General features: G+C 48.5%; 1 protein-coding gene across 1 annotated transcript in view; it reads left to right on the plus strand.

Moving 5' to 3' along the window:
* The window catches only part of LOC106727333 (cytosolic carboxypeptidase 4-like), a 128,355-nt gene that overhangs the window by 46,258 nt on the left and 61,750 nt on the right, over positions 1–20,347 (plus strand). The window lies entirely within an intron of this gene.

Raw genomic sequence — 20,347 nt, forward strand, 5'->3', positions numbered from 1 at the left:
CACTGGGGATGTGCCCACAACCAAGGTACATACCCTTGACCGGAATCGAACCTGGGACCCTTGAGTCCGCAGGCTGATGCTCTATCCACTGAGCCAAACCGGTTAGGGCTGTTTTTAAAAATAAATAAAGAAAAGAAAACTCCCCGTATCCGTCGCAGACTCGTGGGATTGGAGACTTTCACCGACTCTATTTCTCCGCGCCCCCACTCGGGCTCCGGCTTCCAGCCCCATACGTGTGAGTGCCATTCACCCTAAGGCAGCTGGAAACTCACCTTCCTTTGCCGTTGTTGTTTGAGAACGAAATGACTCTTAGCTTCAGGCCCTCACGGACTCTCCGCCTCCCACCCACCCTGCAGGGCGGCTGCTGGGAATGACAGAAAGAGGCTTTTGCCGGAGGGCAAGGCTCAGGGTTGGCCCTGGGACGTTTTTCTGCACGTGGAGAAGGGACTGGCTCAAGGGAGCCCTCCTGGTTCAAGACCCGGTTTCGCTTTTCAGAGACGCCTTCTCGGTATCCAACGCCTCCGTGCGGGTTGGCTTTCCCCTTCGCTGTGTCTTTCTGTCCTTCCAAACCTCGAGTAACTGAGCAGCACTGCAGACGGGGAGCATGCTGAGTAATTTCACATTTGCGGGGGGAGAAGGGAGGGCACCCCATCCGGGAAGGAAGCCAGCCCAGGGTGGGTGTCCGGGTGATGTTTGCTGGAGGGATGGAGTGAGGTCTAGCAGCGCTCATGCCATGCGGGGATTTCCTTGCTGCACATATTGGAAACGACTTTCGACTTTCATACGTGGAGAAGCGGGGTCCCGGCCGGGTCCTGTGTTTATTATTCTAAGGTCGTCTTTCCCTTCTTTGGTTAGCGTCGCCGTGCATCCAAAAGCTGGAGGACACGTAACGGCCCCCGCGAGGTGTAGTTACATTTATATGCTTCCTTCATACGCATGTACGGATTTTTTTTTAATATATATATTTTATTGATTTTTTACAGAGAGGAAGGGAGAGGGATAGAGAGTTAGAAACATCGATGAGAGAGAAACATCGACCAGCTGCCTCCTGCATACCCCTTACTGGGGATCGAGCCCACAACCCGGGCACGAGCCCTGACCGGGAATCGAACCGGTGACCTCCTGGTCCATAAGTTGGTCAACGCTCAACCCCTGAGCTATGCCGGCCGGGCTCCAGTCGGTGTGTTAACATTCTCTGCCATTCCTGCACTCCAATGGAGCAGCCTCCCAGGTTTCTATTTTTAAAACGAAGCAGCAATTCCCTCTCTTATGTCCGCGCTCCCCGAATGTAAATGAGAAGAGACTCTTTTCAGAAGACTTTGAACCCTGTGGTTAGGAGGCGGCATTGGATATTTTCATATTAAATTTGTAATCGTGTTATTAATTAGATAACCTGTTGATTAGGTGGCTCTCCTTTGTTTTAAGCTGAAGTTTGGGACGGGGGCTATTATATCGAAAACTCAAAACACGTAGCAAAGTCCATCTATTGGATCAAATTCGTTCTTCATTCATTCTTTCTTTTTTAAAATAGATTTTTATTGATTTTAGAGAGGAAGAGAGAAGGAGAGAGAGAAACATCAATGATGGGAGAGAAACATGGATCGGCTGCCTCCTGCACGCCCCCTACTGGGGATCAAGCCCACAACCTGGGCCTGTGCCCTGACCGGGAATCGAACCGTGACCTCCTGGTTCATAGGTCAATGCTCAACCACTGAGCCACGCCAGCCGGGCAGCCGTTAGCATTTCTGTAAGCTAGTTCCGTCATTTATCGACGATGTTTCGGTTAAGTTATTTATTATTTTTAAACTTTAGTGTAGTCCTCAGAAAAGGGATGAGGATGGTGAGTGTACCTTCCTGAGCATATGTCTATATAAAGCATTTAGTATAGTGTCTGACACAAAACACGACTTACTCCGCATCTTCACTGTCATCTCCCAAAGTTACTGTTATACCCAGCCTACTGATGTGAAAAGCAAGGTAGGCCCAGGCCGGGGTGGCTCCGTGGTCGAGCATCGGCCTATGAACCAGGAGGTCACGGGTTCGATTCCCGGTCAGGGCACATGCCTGGGTTGCGGGCTCGATTCCCAGGAGGGGGCGTGCAGGAGGCAGCCCATGAATGATTCTCTCTCATCATTGATGTTTCTCTCTCTCTTCCTCTCTGAAATCAACAAACATATATTAATTTTAAAAAAAAAGCAACATGGGAAAAAATGTAAGGGGCATTCCAAATGCTACATAACCGGTCTGTGGTGGGATTAGATTTTTAAGCCGTGTTCTAATTAGAATCCGGGCACTGAATCCGTGCTCCTTAATTACGCCACGTGGGCTCCTGTTGATGGAATTTTCAGGTGCCGCGCAGCCGGGACAAGCAGTGATTATGTTACATGGCCAATTTGTGTCTAAAAAAGATCTTAGCAAAATGTAATCCCGGGCAAAATATCAAAAGAGGAACTTAATGCCAATAATTGGCGAGCGCTGCGTGCGTTTGGTTGAGAGAAAAAAGAGATCGCTCAAGTACAAGGTGTATGAAGAAATATTTAGGGCTTTTACTTACATACTGGCACAGCCATCGTCCACTGAGCCACACTGGCTGGGCATTTAAAACTCTGGATGGACCGCAACAGACCAATGTTATTACCAGTGTGACCAGCCAACAGTGAATAGTTCCTGTAAGCCCAGTGGTGTGGTTGATCATTGACCCATGAACTGGGAGGTCATGGTTTGATTCCCAGTTGGGGCACATGCCCAGGTTATGAGCTTCATCCCCAGTAGGAGGCGTGCAGGAGGCAGCAGATCCATGATTCTCTCTTGCATCAATGCTTCTCTTTCTCTCTCCCTCTCTCCCTTCCTCTCTCTGAAATCAATAAAATCTTTAAAAAATATATTTACACTAATAAAAGAGAAAAATGCAAATTGACCATACCTTCGCGACCCCCGCCAGCCAATCAGGAGTGAGTATGCAAATTAACCCAACAAAGATGGTGGGTTAATTTGCATACGCAGGCACCGAGCAGCCAGGGGCAGGGCGGAGCGTTTGCATCATTGCCATGGCGATGACGCAGGCATTCCGCACCACCCCAGCCACTCTGGGCCTCTGAGCAGCGTGGGAAGGCAGAAAGGCGGCTCCAGCAGGAGCCAGGGTGGTCCCAGCAGCCAGGGGAAGGCAGGCCCATTCTTGCACGAATCTTCATGCATCGGGCCTCTAGTATTTTCTATAAGATGTTTGGATGCAGGAACCCCGATTGACAAGAATACAAATCCCAGAGGCTTGGGGTCAACCCCGTAGGCCTCAGTAGCCTTAATGGAAAGTACAGCCTCTTCTACTTTGCCTGTTTGAACCAAGTACAAAAACAAGAGTTAGCAACGACACAGGTGCCATAGTGACTCGCTCACGAGAACTGGAGAGCAGCGTGAGTATATGTCACCATTCCCATCCACGAGAGGGGTGACGTATATTCCCTCTGGGGCACAGGTCGTATCCTTAGCGAACTTTGCCCGAGCTATGGACCCGTCTTTTGCGGTGTTTATTTCTATGGGCATGCCCCCTGCTCTTTGGGAATACTGCCCTGACCGTCTCATAAACGAGGGGCCGATGTAAGACACAACAGCCTCTCTCCCAGGAATACGATTGTGAGATGACTTATGGAGACCCACTCGTCATATCCTATATAATAAAAGCCTAATATGCTAAGTGTCTGGTCATCCGTTCAACCAATCAAAGCATAACATGCTAATGATATGCTTAGGCTGCTCAACTGCTTGCTATGACGTGCACTGACCACCTGGGGGCAGACAGTCGACCAGTCGCTATGACATGCACTGACCACCAGGGGGCAGATGCTCCGACCGGTAGGTTAGCTTGCTGCTGGGGTCCAGCCCATCAGGACTGAGGGAGACAAGCCGGACATGCCCTGGAGCCCTCCCGCAGTCCCTCCCCGGCTGGCCAACCTCCCATGTTCCTCCCTGGCCCCGATCGTGCACCAGTGGTGTCCCTCGGCCTGGCCTGTGCCCTCTCGCAATCCGGGACCCCTCAGGGGATGTTGGAGAGCTGGTTTCAGCCCCATAATAAATTGCAATGGTGGCTCTTTCCCACCTTGTATACCAGTCAGTCAAAACTGGGAACAAATGGATAATACGTTTATGTCGGAGAACAGATTTGGAGGCCGAAGACAGCGAACAGCATCGCTTGCAAGAAAGCAAGCTGCCGCCCTAACCGGTTTGGCTCAGTGGATAGAGCGTCAGCCTGCGGACTCAAGGGTCCCAGGTTCGATTCCGGTCACGGGCATGTGCCTTGGTTGCGGGCACGTGCCTTGGTTGCGGGCACAACCCCAGTGGGGAGTGTGCAGGAGGCAGCTGATCGATGTTTCTAACTCTCTATCCCTCTCCCTTCCTCTCTGTAAAAACATCAATAAAATATATTAAAAAACAAAAAATCAAGCTGACGTGCTTTAAGCTCAGAGCCGAGAGCCTCTCCTTGCAAAGGAAAGTCCGCGTCGTGACCAACGGGACGCGGTAGGATTTGTGTCTTGTTGGCAACCCACTGAAAGAGCCAAAAAAAGGACCTCCGATTTTCCCTTTTTCTCTGAAATCAGCATGATTTGCCTTTTGATTTCTTACGTCTCTTTCATATTAAATCTCGTGTTGTTGTTTTTCCTGCGGGTTTGTGGCACACGTGTGCGTAGCAGCTACGAAGCATCCTTTGACACAGCGCGGACACAGAGCATTCACTTCTACGCTGGGGAAAAGCGGTTTGGAGCTGATGGCGCAAACGGGGGCTTGGACGCCGGCGGACTTTCTATTTCACGTCATGTTGCCTTTTCAAACATTCCATGCCCCTGGCCCTGCCTAACATCAGTCGGAATATACAAATTGCTGTTGAAGTTAAGATTTGCTAGTCCCTGATTGAGGCCTGGTTTTAATTTTGCAGGATGTGTTAAAAAGTTCGTATTGGTCCGGCCTGTGTGGCTCAGTGGTTGAGCATCGACCTATGAACCAGGAGGTCACAGGTTCGATTCCCAGTCAGGGTACTTGCCCGGTTGGGAATCATGGACCGGCTGCCTCCTGCACGCCCCCTACTGGAGATGGAGCCCGCAACCCGGACACGTGCCCTTGACTGGGAATCGAACCCAGGACCCTTCGGTTCCCAGGCCGACGCCCTATCCACCGAACCAGGCCAGCTTGGGCCAGCTGTACATATTTGGTGCTTGAATGTGTCCCCAGATATCAGTCCATCCTCGACATGCCTCCCTGTCTTTTAGCCTTTTCCTCCTCGTCTCCTGCCTTGCTCTCCTGTATTCATTTCCCCCTTCCGGCTGGAAGTGCTCGGAAATAATCTGTCTTCTCATGAGAGCCTGGTAGAAGTATTTCCCACCTCTGAAAGTGACCTTCGGAGGGATACAGGCTCTTTTTTTCCGCCCCCCTCCCCCCCTCCCCCGCAGTCTGGCATGACCAGGTCTAAATCCGACTTGCTGCCCCCACAGCTCTTTGGGCGACTCCTTTTCAAGTTTGCTCTGCGCTCGGAATCTTTCTCTTCAAAGGCAGCCGCTGTTCTTCTCCTCCAGCGACACGTCTCTTTATTATTTTTTGATCTCGTTGCTGCTGCTACCAAGTTTCTCTGCGTGTGTCTTTCTTTTCTTTTTTTTTTCTTTCTTCTTCCCTGGCATTTCCAACTCTTTCCATTTGGAGTCACCTGCGAGCCCGCTTGGCGTGAGGTCCCCCTGGGCGCACTGGGCACGAGTGGACGCGATCCTGTGGCCAAAGGTAACAGCCCGGCTTGCCGATTGCAGTTGGTCCTGGGGCTCTGCTTCTGACAGCGTTCTGTGCTGTTACCACGTGCCGAGCCAGGGCGGCCTCCCGGCTGTATAACTTGGGGGAAGTCAAGTGGGAGAGAGTGGGATGACTCATCAACGGACCCAGGTTCAATTCCCTGCTCTGCCACTTACCACGCAAGATTTCTGTGTGAGCTAAGTGGGCTGTAAATGACCACGGGCTGCGTGACTTAAGACCACAGAAATGTTTTCTCTCACAGTTCATGAAACAACAGAATCAAGGGTTGGCTCCCTCTAGAGCAGCGGTTCTCAACCTGTGGGTTGCCAACCTGTGGGTCGCGACCCCTTTGGGGGTCGAACGACCCTTTCACAGGGGTCGCCTAAGACCATCCGAAAACACGTATATAATTACATATTGTTTTTGTGATTAATCGCTATGCTTTCATTATGCTCAATTTGTCACAATGAAATTGGGGGTCCCCACAACATGAGGAACTGTATTAAAGGATCGCGGCATGAGGAAGGTTGAGAACCACTGCCCTAAGGTTACCAGTTCAATCAGGGCACATACAAGAATCAACCAATGAATGCATACATAACTGGAACAACAAATCGTTTGATGTTTCTCTCTTTCTCTCTCCCCCCCCAAAAAAATCAATAAAAAAATTTTAATGTTTTTATTGATTTCAGAGAGAGGAAGGGAGAGGGAGAGAGAGATAGAAACAAAATTGATGAGAGAGAATCATGGATCGGCTGCCTTCTGCACGCCCCCTACTGAGAATTGATCCTGCAACCCGGGGATGTGCCCTTGACCGGGAATCGAACCGTGACCTCCAGGTTCATAGGTCGGCGCTCAACCACGTATTTGCTGAACTTAAAGTTGTTGAATAAGACAGAGACCGATTGGAGCTTGAGAAGGTAGCAGAGAGGAGAGCAATGGCTTTACCCTGTGAGACAGCAGGTGATTTCAGAGCCGGCGTGAGTCTCGCACGTCGGTGTGTCTGTCTGTACAAGCAGGACATGACGTGTGAGCCCCCCCACCGCCGCCCCAAAAGCGTGCTTCATCACCTCGCTTGTGCCCACTTCACCGTAGCATCCCCACCACGCAGCTCCCGCGGAGTCACGCATCATCCATCCACAATCCGCCTCCAGTAAAAAACGGAGATGAGGCTGCAGCCCGGGGGACAAAGGGTTAATTTTTTATGTTTGTGTTCCCTCGTTTTTATCGTCCTGACTTCTCAGCTCCTTTCTGAATCCGTCCACCGGGCATTGCAACAAATGCCAGAGAAACAGGGGAAGAAAAACACACACACACACAAAGAACACCCTCGTCTGTATTTATAGGGAGTTGACAGATGCCGAATTTTCCTCCTGTCAGGCCCTAATCAATTCATTGCTAAAAGGGGAAAAAAGGGAAGAGAGAGAGAACAAAGCAGATAAAGAAGAGCCATTAGCACGGGGCGTCTGGCCATCACGCTCTGTTGTGACTCTCATTAGTCGGCGTTAATAAAGGCAGGAAGAGAGGGCGTAGCAATCAAAGCAGAGCTTGTTGGCCATTGCAGACACATTATTGTCATCTGCCAATGACATCCGGCGTCTTTTAACTTTTCAGTTTGGTGCTTTGGAGAGACCGAAAGGTTCCCCTCCTATGGATTCCTCTTCAATGTGGTCAGGATGAGGGTCCCAGGGGAGAGAGGGTATCTGTATGTCTGTCCGGCTACCTCCGTGTGGAGCAGTGGTTCTCAACCTTCCTAATGCCGCGACCCTTTAATACAGTTCCTCATGTTGTGGGGACCCCCAACCATAACATTATTTTCGTTGCTACTTCATAACTGTCATGTTGCTACTGTTATGAATCGTCATGTAAATATCGGATATGCAGGATGTATTTAGGCGACCCCTGTGAAAGGGTCATTCGACCGCCAAAGGGGTCGCGACCCACAGGTTGAGAACCGCTGGTGTGGAGGGAACATGACCGGGGCTTGCTTGGATGTGTGTGTGCCTGGGGCCTTAGGAAACTGGATCATTGACACCGTTATGCTGTCCTGGTCGGTCCTGGCTGTTGGTGAGACTGCGGGCCAAGCACGGACCAAGAGAACCAGCCTGGCTGGGCCGGCGTGCTCAGTGGTTAGAGCATCAGCCTGCGGACTGAAGGGTCCCGGGTTCGATTCCGGTCAAGGGCACCTACCGAGGTGGTAGGCTCGATCTCAGCTTTGGTCGGGCGCGTACAGGAGGCAACCAGTCGACGTGTCTCTCACATCGATGTTTCTTTCTCTGTGTCTCTCCCCCTTCCTTCCACTCTCTCTAAAAATCAATGGAAAAATATCCTCGAGTGAGGATTAACAAAAAACAATTTAAAAAGCCACCAGTTCGATTCCCGGTCAGGGCACATGCCGGGGTTGTGGGCTCGATCCCTGTAGGGGGAGCAGGAGGCAGCCGATCCATGATATTTCTCTCTCATCGATGTTTCTATCTCTATCCCTTGCCCTTCCTCTTTCTCTAAAAAAACAATAAAAACATATTTTTGAAAACACAAACACACACACACACACACACACACACACACACACACGAACCAGAACAATCCATGAATGGAGGGCACTCAGATACCTAACGAAATTATTCTTGAGGTTCGCGATGCCACTGCTTCGAGTTATCAGCAGTGCCTGGACCCCGGAACGGTCATCCGTTTGAAATAAAGGTGTCGACACAACAAATATATTCATTTCCGTAGATTCCTTCCGAACTTTGAAAACGAACTGCAAGTGAATAAACACCAACTTTAGCCCTGGCTGGTGTGGCTCGGTGGTTGAGCATCGACCTAGGAACCAGGAGGTCACGGTTCGATTCCCGGTCAGGGCACATCCCCGGGTTGTGGGCTCCATCCCCAGGAGGGCATGTGCAGGAGGCAGCCGGTCCGTGATTCTCTCTCATCATTGGTGTTTCTCTCTCTCTCTCCCTCTCCCTTCCTCTCTGAAATCAATAAAAAAATATTTTTAAAAAATGAATAAATAAACATAAACACCGACTTTAGAGTCATTCAAAGCGTGTATACATTTTTGTGGGACGCCCGGCATGACGTGAAGCAGGGGTCCTCAAACTTTTTAAACAGGGGGGCCAGTTCACTGTCCCTCAGACCGTTGGAGGGCCGGACTATAGTTTTTTAAAAAACTATGAACAAATTCCTATGCACACTGCACATATCTTATTTTGAAGTAAAAAAACAAAACGGTAACAAATACAATATTTGTATTTGCACGTGGCCCGCGGGCCGTAGTTTGAGGACCCCTGATCGTGGAGGGTTCATGAGTTGAATCACCTGCCTCGCCCGGGGGTGAAATCTCGCGGGAGCTGGGACGTGACTGTGTATTTCTCGGGCGTCTCCACGCTGCTCACGCCGCCGCCGGGGCCGAGGCGTTAGACGCTCTGCCGCCATCTTAGATGCCAGGTCGTCTACAGACTCCCGGTATCGTATCGCGGTGGTTTTGGTCCTGGGAGCCCTTACTTCCCTTCATAAGGGCCCCAAAGTGCGAGAACGGGGGCGCCGGCGATTCGGATACGCCTGAGAGACGCCGGGCGGGCGTGCTGCCTGGAAATGAAAAGGCGAAAGCGCCCGGTGTGCCGAGGTGGCCGGGACCTCCGGGGAGAACGGGCCTTCCCTCCGTGAGATTGTGAAGAAGGAGGAGAAAGAAGTTGGTGCTGTTTTGTGTTTTGCTTTGTGTTTTAATCTTCACCCGAGGATATTTTTCCATTGATATTTAAAGAGAGCGGAAGGGAGAGGGAAAGACAGAGAGAAATATCGATGCCCTGCATGTGCCCGGAGCAGGGCCCGGGCCGGGGATGGAGCCTGCAACCACGGTACCTGCGGCATCGAACCCGGGACCCTCCAGTCCGCAGGCCGACGCTCTAGCCATTGAGCCACACCAGCTCGAGGGAAATTCGTGCTAGTTTTGCTGGGGCACCTCACACTGCAAGGGTTACGGCCACGGAGGGTGAGGAGGACGGATTAAGATGGAAGAGACGTGGAATGTGTGGGGGGGAGACATGGACAGGAAATGTTCCACTGGACGGCGTTGGGCTGGGAAGCGGGGAGCGTCTGCAGGACGTCAGCCAGGCCCCTGGGAATGTAACTGAGAGACCCCAGGCGTGTCCGGGATGTAAAGGGCCAGTTACCCGGATTCGGGGGCCGGCCTGGACCGGAGAACAGATGTGATGGCTGGAGCTGTGGCAGCCCCTTGGCAACCGCGAGGAGAAGCCGAGAGAACTGCTGAGACCCCCCGCTGCCATCAGGTATGTCAGGCCGCAGTGTATCCATCCCTTATATCAGTGAGGGCGAACCTACGACACGCGGGTCAGAGGTGACAGGCGAACTCATTGTTTTGGTTGATTTTTCTTTGTTAAGTGGCATTTAAATATATAAAATAAATATCAAAAATATAAGTCTTTGTTTTACTATGGTTGCAAATATCAAAACATTTCTATATGTGACACGGCACCAGAGTTAAGTTGGGGTTTTTCAAAATGCTGACACGCCGAGCTCGAAAGGTTCGCCATCACTGCCTTATATCCTCAGTGCCTACTTGGGTTGTTTTGGGGTTTTTATGGTTTTACACTTATGGACGATATTGCTTTCAATATTATTCTTTTTTTTATTTTTTAATCCTCCCCTGGGGATATTTTTCCATTGATTTTTAGAGAGAGTGGAAGAGAGAGGGAAAGACAGAAAACAGGGATGTGAAAGAGACACATCGATTGGTTGCCTCGTGCATAGGCCCCGAGCAGGGCCGGGAGCCTGCCACCGGGGCACCTGCCCTTGACCAGACTCGAACCCGGGGCCCTTCAGTCCGCAGGCCGATGCTCTATCCACTGAGCCAAACCGGCTAGGGGGCTTGCTTTAACTATTCTTGTTCATGCCTGTCTCCGGGTATATATTCGCAAAAATGTCTCTGAAGAGTATATATGGAGGCATATATACTCAGGTTGTGGAGTTCTAGGGTATGAATATGTTCGGTTTTGCTGAATAAACCCCACACTGTTTTCCAAAATAGTTATCCTAGCTTCCCCCACTCCAGCATTGGGAGAAATGTCACGCTTCGTTTCTTCGACAATACTTAGGATCTCTGACTTCTTACAAGGTGAAATCTATCTCAACGTGATTTTCATTACAATGTTGCTAATTGCTAATTGAGGTCAAGCGCATTTCACAGGGTTAGGGGTTATTGCTGTGTGTGTTTGTGGCTTTTCTGTTTGTTTGTTTGTGTTTTTCCTGAGACGTGTTCACATTCTTGGCTCATTTTTTCTGGGTTTTTAAAAAGTATGAATTTCAAATGGAACCACCGGTGCTCTTTCTATTTTTATTCTACTCCTTTGGTCGTTGTAAGTAGCGCCAATACGTTCTTCTATCTGAAATCAGAATGTGGCTGGACTTTTCACTCACTCTCCCTGGGATGTATTGTGACTGATAAACCAAGGTTCCTAATTGGACCGAGGCCGGTTGATCAGTCTTTGCCTTTATGATCTGTTCTTGTGGTGTCTTATTTTCTTTTTAAATATATTTTTATTGATTTTTTACAGAGAGGAAGGGAGAGAGATAGAGAGTTAGAAACATCGATGAGAGAGAAACATCGATCAGCTGCCTCCTGCACACTCCCCACTGGGGATGTGCCCGCAACCAAGGTACATGCCCTTGACCGGAATCGAACCCGGGACCCTTGAGTCCGCAGGCCGACGCTCTATCCACTGAGCCAAACCGGTTAGGGCTTGTGGTGTCTTATTTTCAAAAAAACCTTCCTCGCCTTTCTGAAAGGAAACACATGGGATAGGTCCCTTTCTGACACCAGGTGTGCGGCTTCTCCCCATTTGGACCAATCATCCGACACCAACCGCACGCTCTACAACTCCCTGACTCCGCCTCCGATCCCACAGACTGCTCCCTGCTTCCGATGTGACAGCCAGTCACAGTTATTTGCGTATATTTACATACAAGAGGCAAACGAATTCATACTTTTAAAAAAATGGGTTTATGCCCGGCCGGCGTTGCTCAGCGGTTGAGCATCGACCTAGGAACCAGGAGGTCACGGTTCGATTCCCGGTCAGGACACATGCCCGGGTTGCGGGCTCCATCCCCAGTGTGGGGCGTGCAGGAGGCAGCCGATCCATGATTCTTTCTCATCAATGATGCTCTCTCTCTCTCTCTTCCTCTCCCTTCCTCTCTGAAATCAATAAAGATATATTTTTTAAAAATTAAAAAGGCCCAGAAAAAACAACACCTGAATTTAAAAACTCTAAGGTGAGATACCGGCACGGTTTAGATTTGTCGCGCTCCAGCGCTCCAATAACTAAAGTCGAATCACAAATTGGCCGGCGGTATGGCATCAGCACACTGCCTAGATCAGTGATGGCGAACCTGTGACACTCATTTTTTTGGTTGATTTTTCTTTGTTAAGTGGCATTTAAATACATAAAATAAATATCAAAAATATAAGTCTTTGTTTTACTATGGTTGCAAAGATCAAAAAATTTCTCTAGGTAACACGGCACCAGCGTTAAGTTAGGGTTTTTCAAAATGCTGACACTCCGAGCTCAAAAGGTTCGCCATCACTGGCCTAGATTCTTGCTGCCCGAGCACCCTGGTCGCTCAGACCTACGGATTCTGAATATACGTGTGGGTCTCGGATGATTTTCTGTAGCCTACGGCTAGTCTCACCCCGCTGCTCTCCGCCAAGGCCAAGTCCCGGAAAGTCTAAGTCGGGGATTTTATTGGCTTCACAGTTCATTGGCAGAGCAGTGATTCTTGAGAGGGAGAAACAAACAAACAAACAACCTTGCAGTTTGTAAATCCCCTACCACTTCTGGGTTCAGATCTCCAAATTGGCTTGCTGCTGCGAAGGAGGTTCGAATATTACTCACTCGAGTGTTTGCAGGATTTCGTCTCCTGTATATCCTGTATCCCTCCAACACACAACGCCATTAAGTCGGTCTCAGATTTTAAGGGGCGTGAAATCATCGTGCTAAAAAAATGCATCTCATCCGACAGACCTCAACCTCGGGGTTCCGATTTTGGTGGGTTCGGTGGTGGGGCCCAGGATTCTTTGGGGTCACCGTTGATAAATTACAGAAGCACCTTTGTGGGTCCTGGTGGTCTCCAATTCAGCCGTACACGCGATGCTGAGAACAGTGTCTTTGCCTGAGATAGTCTTACACATGGAGGAGGCCAGAGCCCAGCCAGTGTGGCTCAGTGGTTGAGCGTCAACCTATGAACCAGGAGGTCAAGGTTCGATTCCCCAGTCAGGACACATGCCCGGGTTGCGGGCTCCATCCCCAGTAGGGGGCGTGCAGGAGGCAGCCGATCCATGATTCTCTCTCATCATTGATGTTTGTATCTCTCTCTTCCTCTCTGAAGTCAGTAACAAATATTTAAAAATATTCATATGGTACTTATTTAGAATGCCAACAGTTCTAACTTTTATGACATGGGTAAGTCATTTCATTTAGAAAAATACTGCACAGGCCCCAAAAACAAACACATGGAAACATTCTGTCAGCTGGATCCAGTAGTGGTCTATGGCTCTTGGTCCATGGACTTGTATGCAATGCATCCATCTTGTAAAGAAATAGTTACGGCCGGTGTGGCTCAGTGGTTGAGCGTTGACCTATGGACCAGGAGGTCACGGTTCAATTCCCGGTCAGGTCACATGCCCAGATTGCAGGCTCTATCCCCAGTGTGGGGCGTGCAGGAGGCAGCTGATCCACAATTCTCTCTTAATCTCATCATTGATGTTTCTGTCTCTCCCTCTCCCTTCCTCTCTGAATTCAATAAAGAAGAAATAGAGCCGAACCGGTTTGGCTCAGTGGATAGAGCGTCAGCCTGCGGACTCAGGGGTCCCAGGTTTGATTCCGGTCAAGGGCATGTGCCTTGGTTGCGGGCACGTCCCCACTGGGGGGCCTGCAGGAGGCAGCAGGAGGCAGGTCGATCTCTCTCATCGATGTTTCTGACTCTCTACCCCTCTCCCTTCTTCTCTGTAAAAAATCAATAAAATATATTTAAAAAATTGTTTTAAAAAAAGAAATAGAGATGATATTCATGAGTCCTGGACCCTGAGCAAAGCTGTAACAGCGCATCACAGTGGGTTTTTAAAAAACTTTTACATTAGGACTCAACTTGTATTCCTAAGAGATAGCAGACGTTCAATAAAATATATATTTTTAAAAATAGAGATGATATTCATGAGTCCCGGACCCTGAGCAAAGCTGTATAGAGTGCATCGCAGTGGGTTTTTAAAAAACTTTTACATTAGGACTCAACTTGTATTCCTAAGAGATAGCAGACGGCAGGGGCCACGAAGGCTTGTCAGCACCTCTTGTTATTTCAAGCCCGTCCTCTAGGGGTCGCTGACGTTCTTTTGGAGGAGGGCTGTGGTCATTGACCTCCCAGTGCCCTTCCGGGGGAGGCTGCCCTGATGCCCTGGCCGGCCAGCCAGACAGCCTGCCAGCCACGGGGAAACAGAGATCGGACACATCCTTCCCTGGACTGAAGATGTCCGTAACCATCAAATCAGATAGGGGCTCCCTATGGCCGCAGGCACCCACAGGTTGCCGCTATGGAATCTCTTCTCAATCTGGTTTTGCTCGGTGGGAGTGTAACATCTTTTTTTTTTCTTCCTTTTTTAAAATATATTTTTATTGATGTCAGAGATGCTCTGGAATCTCTTCTCAATCTGGTTTTGCTTGGTGGGAGTGTAACATCTTTTTTTTTAAAATATATTTTTATTGATTTCAGAGAGGAAGGGAGAGGGAGAGACAGAAACATCAATGATGAGATTAAGAGAGAATTGTGGATCAGCTGCCTCCTGCACGCCCCCTACTGGGGATGGAGCCCACAACCCGGGCGTGTGCCCTGATGGGGAATGAAACGGAGACCTCCTGGTTCATAGGTTGACGCTCAACCCCTGAGCCATGCCATTCGGGCAACTAAGAATAGTTTTTATGTCCTAGGCTTTTGGTTTCTCCCCTCCCTTCCTTATGACATTCTGTTTGCCTTTGCTTGTTTAAATCTGCCCCCCCAGTTCTCTCTCCTACCTCCGCTACATTGGTTCTCTGACCTTTACTTCTTTGGACAATCACTTGGTTCCTTTCACACCAACGAGTGCTTCTCACACCCTCACCCCTCTCATTTATCAGTTTCATTTCCTTTCCTTTTTAAAAAACACATATTTTTATTGATTTCAGAGAGGTAGGTAGAGAAATAGAAACATGCATGATGAGAGAATCATGGATCAGCTGCCTCCCGCACGCCCCCTGCTGGATTGGGATCGAGCCTGCAACCGGGGCACGTGCCCTGACCGGGAATCAAACCGTGACCTCCTGGTTCGTAGGTCGACGCTCAACCACTGAGCCAGGCCGGCTGAGCTATCGATCGGTTTCATTTCTTTGGCTAATATGCTCCTTTCTCCATTACAGTCCTGCAGCCTAAGTAGCCCCTGTCTCTGGTCCCCCAGTCGTATCGGAGAAGGAGACGCTGAGCTAGGATACAGCTGGTTGCACACGCCCCGAAGGCCAACCGAGTTGCTTCTGGCTAATTGGTTTTCTGGCCCCAGTAAGCACGGGGTTTCTACTGCTCCCTGACACGGCCTGTCCTCACTTCGCTGGTGCTTCTGATTAGTATTCGAAAGCGGCGTTCTCTCATGGCCCGAGTGGGAAACCAGGCTGTCGATTTATTTATACCCAGCCTCAGGCAGACGTTGGGGGCGTGTGGAAAGCTACAAGATGCAGACACTGCTCCGTGTGTGTATGTGTCTGTGTGTATACACATATCGATTAGGGGTGATGTGGGGAGTGGAAATCCATTAGCCCATGGGCTGGGAAAGGGACTAAGAGGAGGATATAAAAATGCCAGAGAAAGACTTGGTGTCATTGCTAAGTGCAGGTGACTTTTTCAGATCCTCAGGGAATAGTGTCTTGCAGAAATAAATGCTCTGTCCCGGCCCCGTCCGCGTGCTCAGTGGTTGAGCGGCGACCTGTGAACCAGGAGGCCACGGTTCGATGCCCGGTCAAGGGCACGTGCCCGGGTTGCGGGCTCGATCCCCAGTAGGGGGTGTGCGGGTTGAAGATGGTCGATGATTGTCTCTCATCATTGGTCCATAGGTAGATGCTCAACCACTGATTGAGTCTTGCTGGCGGACTCTATTTTTCTCTTGAGGTTAGCATCCGACACCTTCAGGCAGGGGTCCTCAAACTACGGCCCGTGGGCCACATGCAAATACAAATATTGTATTTGTTCCCGTTTTGTTTTTTTACTTCAAAATACGATAAGTGCAGTGTGCATAGGAATTTGTTCATAGTTTTTTTTTTAAACTATAGTCCGGCCCTCCAACGGTCTGAGGGACAGTGAACTGGCCCCCTGTTTAAAAAGTTTGAGGACCCCTGCCTTAAGGTCTAGTAAAGACATAGCAACAAGAAATCTGTTCCTTTGGTATCATCCCTTGATTCCATTCTCAGAATCCTTACAAAGCGCTGGTGTGAGCAGTCATTACAGAAGAGAGTGAGAAGTAAGTCCCAAGAATCACAATTATACACCCCTCCTCCCCCAATCCCGGAGGGTAATTGCCCCCACCCCTCGAGACTGGGTCTCTCCTCCTCCTGACCTTTGGTTAGGTCTAACCCAGGAGGCCCTCAACATTGCAACATAGGAGTTAGAACAAGCATGTCAAACTCACGGCCCACGGGCCACATGTGGCCCACGATGAATATGTTTGCGGCCCAGCCAATATAATCGTATGTAAGAAACGTTTTAATAAAAATTTCGTGACTTAATTTTGACAATATCCAGTTATACATAATCCTATATAATATTGGTCCATAGGTAGATGCTCAACCACTGATTGAGCCTTGCTGGCGGACTCTATTTTTCTTTTGAGGTTAGCATCCGACACCTTCAGGCAGGGATCCTCAAACTACGGCCCGCGGGCCACATGCAAATACAAATATTGTATTTGTTCCCGTTTTGTTTTTTTACTTCAAAATACGATATGTGCAGTGTGCATAGGAATTTGTTCATAGTGTTTTTTAAACTACAGTCCGGCCCTCAATGGTCTGAGGGACAGTGAACTGGCCCCCTGTTTAAAAAGTTTGAGGACCCCTGGTGTAGATCAAAACCTGGGTTTTCTTCACATCCAGTAAAAGGGCAGAGGAAGAATCGATTTTAAGAAAAGTATAGCAGAAACTCACCCAACGATCCAAGAGGAAAAGGAAGCGTGTCATGTATCTGGTCCACCCTGGCTTCTGGAAAGGCTAGAGATATAGGCCACGTGAGTGGGCCCACCTCTTAATGATCTCACGATGTCTCATGCAGGTTACCAAGATGCCAGGGATGCAGAGCACTTGGCATCAAACAGAATCCGATGCAGGGCCTGTCTAACTGAGTAACCATTGAGCCCGCTGGTTCCCTCAACAAATAAACTCCAGATCTGCTATTTCCACATTTACTTTTTTACCTGAAGGTCTGCAAGATAATAATCGTTAATCCTTCTCTTTTTTTCTGCCTGACCCCTACCCCTGCCCACCCTAGTCTTGCTATTCCCTATACTTCGAAAGCTCTTTCCCCAGATACCTCGACAGATGGCCTCTCTCTTCTTTCTGGACAACGGTCACGCTATATGACACAGCAACCCCTCCCCTTCCCCCAACACCCAGATCCCCCTTAGCCTCTTTCATTTCTCTTCATGCTATTTACCCCGTCTGATAGATCAACTTGTTTTTGGTTATCTATCTTTACCCACCAGATGTAAGCTCCATGAGAGCAGGAAATATGTCCGTTCTGTTCACTGCTGGCTTCCTAGCTCCCAGAAGAGTACCCCGGATGCTCACAGTGTGGTTCTGAATGAATCCTGACTTGACAGATGCTTGCTCTTCTTGCATGGCCCACTGGATTTCTACTAAGTCAGTAAGAAGCTCACGCAGCCTGGCAAGGACTACTGCTCCCTGCTCTTAGCAGACACAATCAGCTATGCGGGCTGAAGTGGGATGAGTGGGCATGTTCCACGCTCCTCTACCTTTCCATCAAGAAACCTCTGCCTGACATCCATGTCCTGACCAAGTCATTGACATCAAAGACAGTGACCAGCCGATGGCCACATCATTTGTCTTGGACTGACTTGTTTGGTGTGCGCCACAGGAAATATTTCGCTTTCGGAGAACAAGAAAAATAGGTTTATTTGTGTGACGCTTATTCATCTGTGTAGTTACTCAGTGTCTGGTACGTTCATCTCCGAGAAAAAAGATTAATTTTATTAAAATGTTCTATTGTCTTATGTTAACTTGGACTCATTTATCTTGGCCCTTTGTATTCAGCATGTCTCTATCGACATAAACCTACATTCCTGTGAAAACGGAAGCTTCTGTTTTCTTGCGGCCCACATACACCTAAACCTTGTTTATTGGGCCCATGTTGGCCTTTGAGTTTGAGACGCTGGAGTCAGAAGAAGGGACCACTTCACACCTCCCGCTCAAAGCCCCAGCCTCATGCAAGTGGCAGCAGGTTCACTACCAACCCTGGACTAAGGGAAGCCTTGCCTTTGCATGAAGATGAAAGTGTCTATTTGCATATCACAGGCTCCTTCTAGTCTGAACTTCTGTGGCTGAAGAGCTGGGAGTCCTGAGGTCTGCCTGCAGGCTCATTCCAGAGGAAGAGGAGAACTCTGTTCAATGACTAGATCTGGGGGAAGTGGGGTGGGGATGTAGCCCCAGCGTCACGCAGGGTCGGCGACGGGTTCTGTGCAAATGGGGCATATACTGGTTGGCTGTTTGGACCACACAGGAAGCAGATGTGGGGGGGGGGGAGAGGTTAAAGGGCAGAAGGAAGGCACGATTTTTAAATGAATTCCCTGCCTCATTTATTCCCAATCTCTTAAGACTAATTTCTGGAATTTGAATGAACTCCAAGTACTTAAACATTTTATTTTTATTTTTATTAAAAAATACATATTTTTGCCCCAGCCAGTTTGGCTTAGTGGCTAGAGCGTCAGCCTGCAGACTAAAGAGTCCCGGGTTCGATTCCAATCAAGGGCATGTACCTCATTTGCAGGCTCCTCCCCGGCCCGGGCCCTGATTGGGGTGAATGCAGGAGGCAAACAATTGACGTGTTTCTCTCACATCAATGTTTCTCTCTGTCTTTCCCTCTCTCTTCCACTCCCTATAAAAATCAATGGAAACATATCCTCAGGTGAGGATTAAAAATACATATTTATTTTTATAGATTTCAGAGAGGAAGGGAGAGAGAGAGGGAAAGAAAGAAACATCAGTGGTGAAAGAGAATCATGGATTGGATGCCTCCTGCACGCCCCCACTTGGGATCGAGCCCACAACCTGGGCATGTGCCCTGACTGGGAATGGAACCATCATGACCTCGTTCATAGGTCGATGCTCAACCACTGAGCCACGCTGGCTGGGCCATATTTTTTTTTTTACTCTTTATTCTGATAATATTACTGGATATGGTTGCCATGGGGTCTTTTAAAGTGGAATTCCTTTGCCAAGTCTGAAATTGCCCAGTGGCATTTTGATTTCCTGTCCTTTGATAGATTAACATAAGGAGAATTGATATTACATGGGGCTGGGCCTTGCTTTCTCAGAATTCAGCCCATTTCTTCATTTATTTAAATTTCCCTTGTTATCCGTTGGTAAACTCCAGGGGTTCATCATACAGCCTTTGGGGTATTTACTATTAAATTCCATTCCTAGATACTGTATAGCTGTGCTGCTCCTGTGAATGGAATTTTTATTATCCTTAATAATTTACTTTGCAGGTTCATAGAAAGAAAATTGATTTTGGGGATATTTAATTTGTAACTTGTCTGCTTACTCAGTTCTTGCCTTATATCTAATAGAGTTTCTGTTTCGCCTCATTTCTTTGGTTTTAGTCCATAATCAGCCCTCAAATAATGATCATGTGATTTATTTTCCTAATATTTATGGCTCATTTTTTTTTCTTATTGAATTGTTTGAAACTTGTCAAGTAATGACAAATGACAGTCGTGAGAGCAGGCCATAGTTTTGGCCGTGGTTTTAAGAAGGACTGTGTGTATCAAGTATTATTTTGGCTGTTGCTTTTATATAAGCACTTGCTATTATTGGTGATAATAATGACCACTTGGATGATGTGATAAAGACTTGGATAATGTGCTATGGGCCAAGGTATAATCTGAATTTATTATATATTGTAAACTCCCCGAATGACCGCAGCAGTTCCATGAGATAGGGAGTATTACTATGATTTTCATTATTATTCCCATTATACAGATGGGAACATGGAGGTGCTGATAGGTCAGATAACTCCCCCTCCAAGGCAAGACATTAAGTGGCAGCTCTGGGATTGAAGGATCCTCCCTCATTTTTCTCCCCTGGTTGGTAACTGTTTGGAAGAATAAAAAAGGGTATTTCTTAGTAAGATTCTTCACAAACTTTGGTTTCAGCAGTGAAATCTTTTTTTTTTTTTAATCCTCACCCAAGGATATTTTTTCCATTGATTTTTAGAGAGAGAGGAAGGAAGGGAGAATAAGTGAGAGTGAGGGAGAGAAGAGGAG

This window comes from Myotis brandtii, unplaced genomic scaffold (genome assembly GCF_000412655.1).
Source record: "Myotis brandtii unplaced genomic scaffold, ASM41265v1 scaffold409, whole genome shotgun sequence".
Lineage (NCBI taxonomy): Eukaryota > Metazoa > Chordata > Mammalia > Chiroptera > Vespertilionidae > Myotis > Myotis brandtii.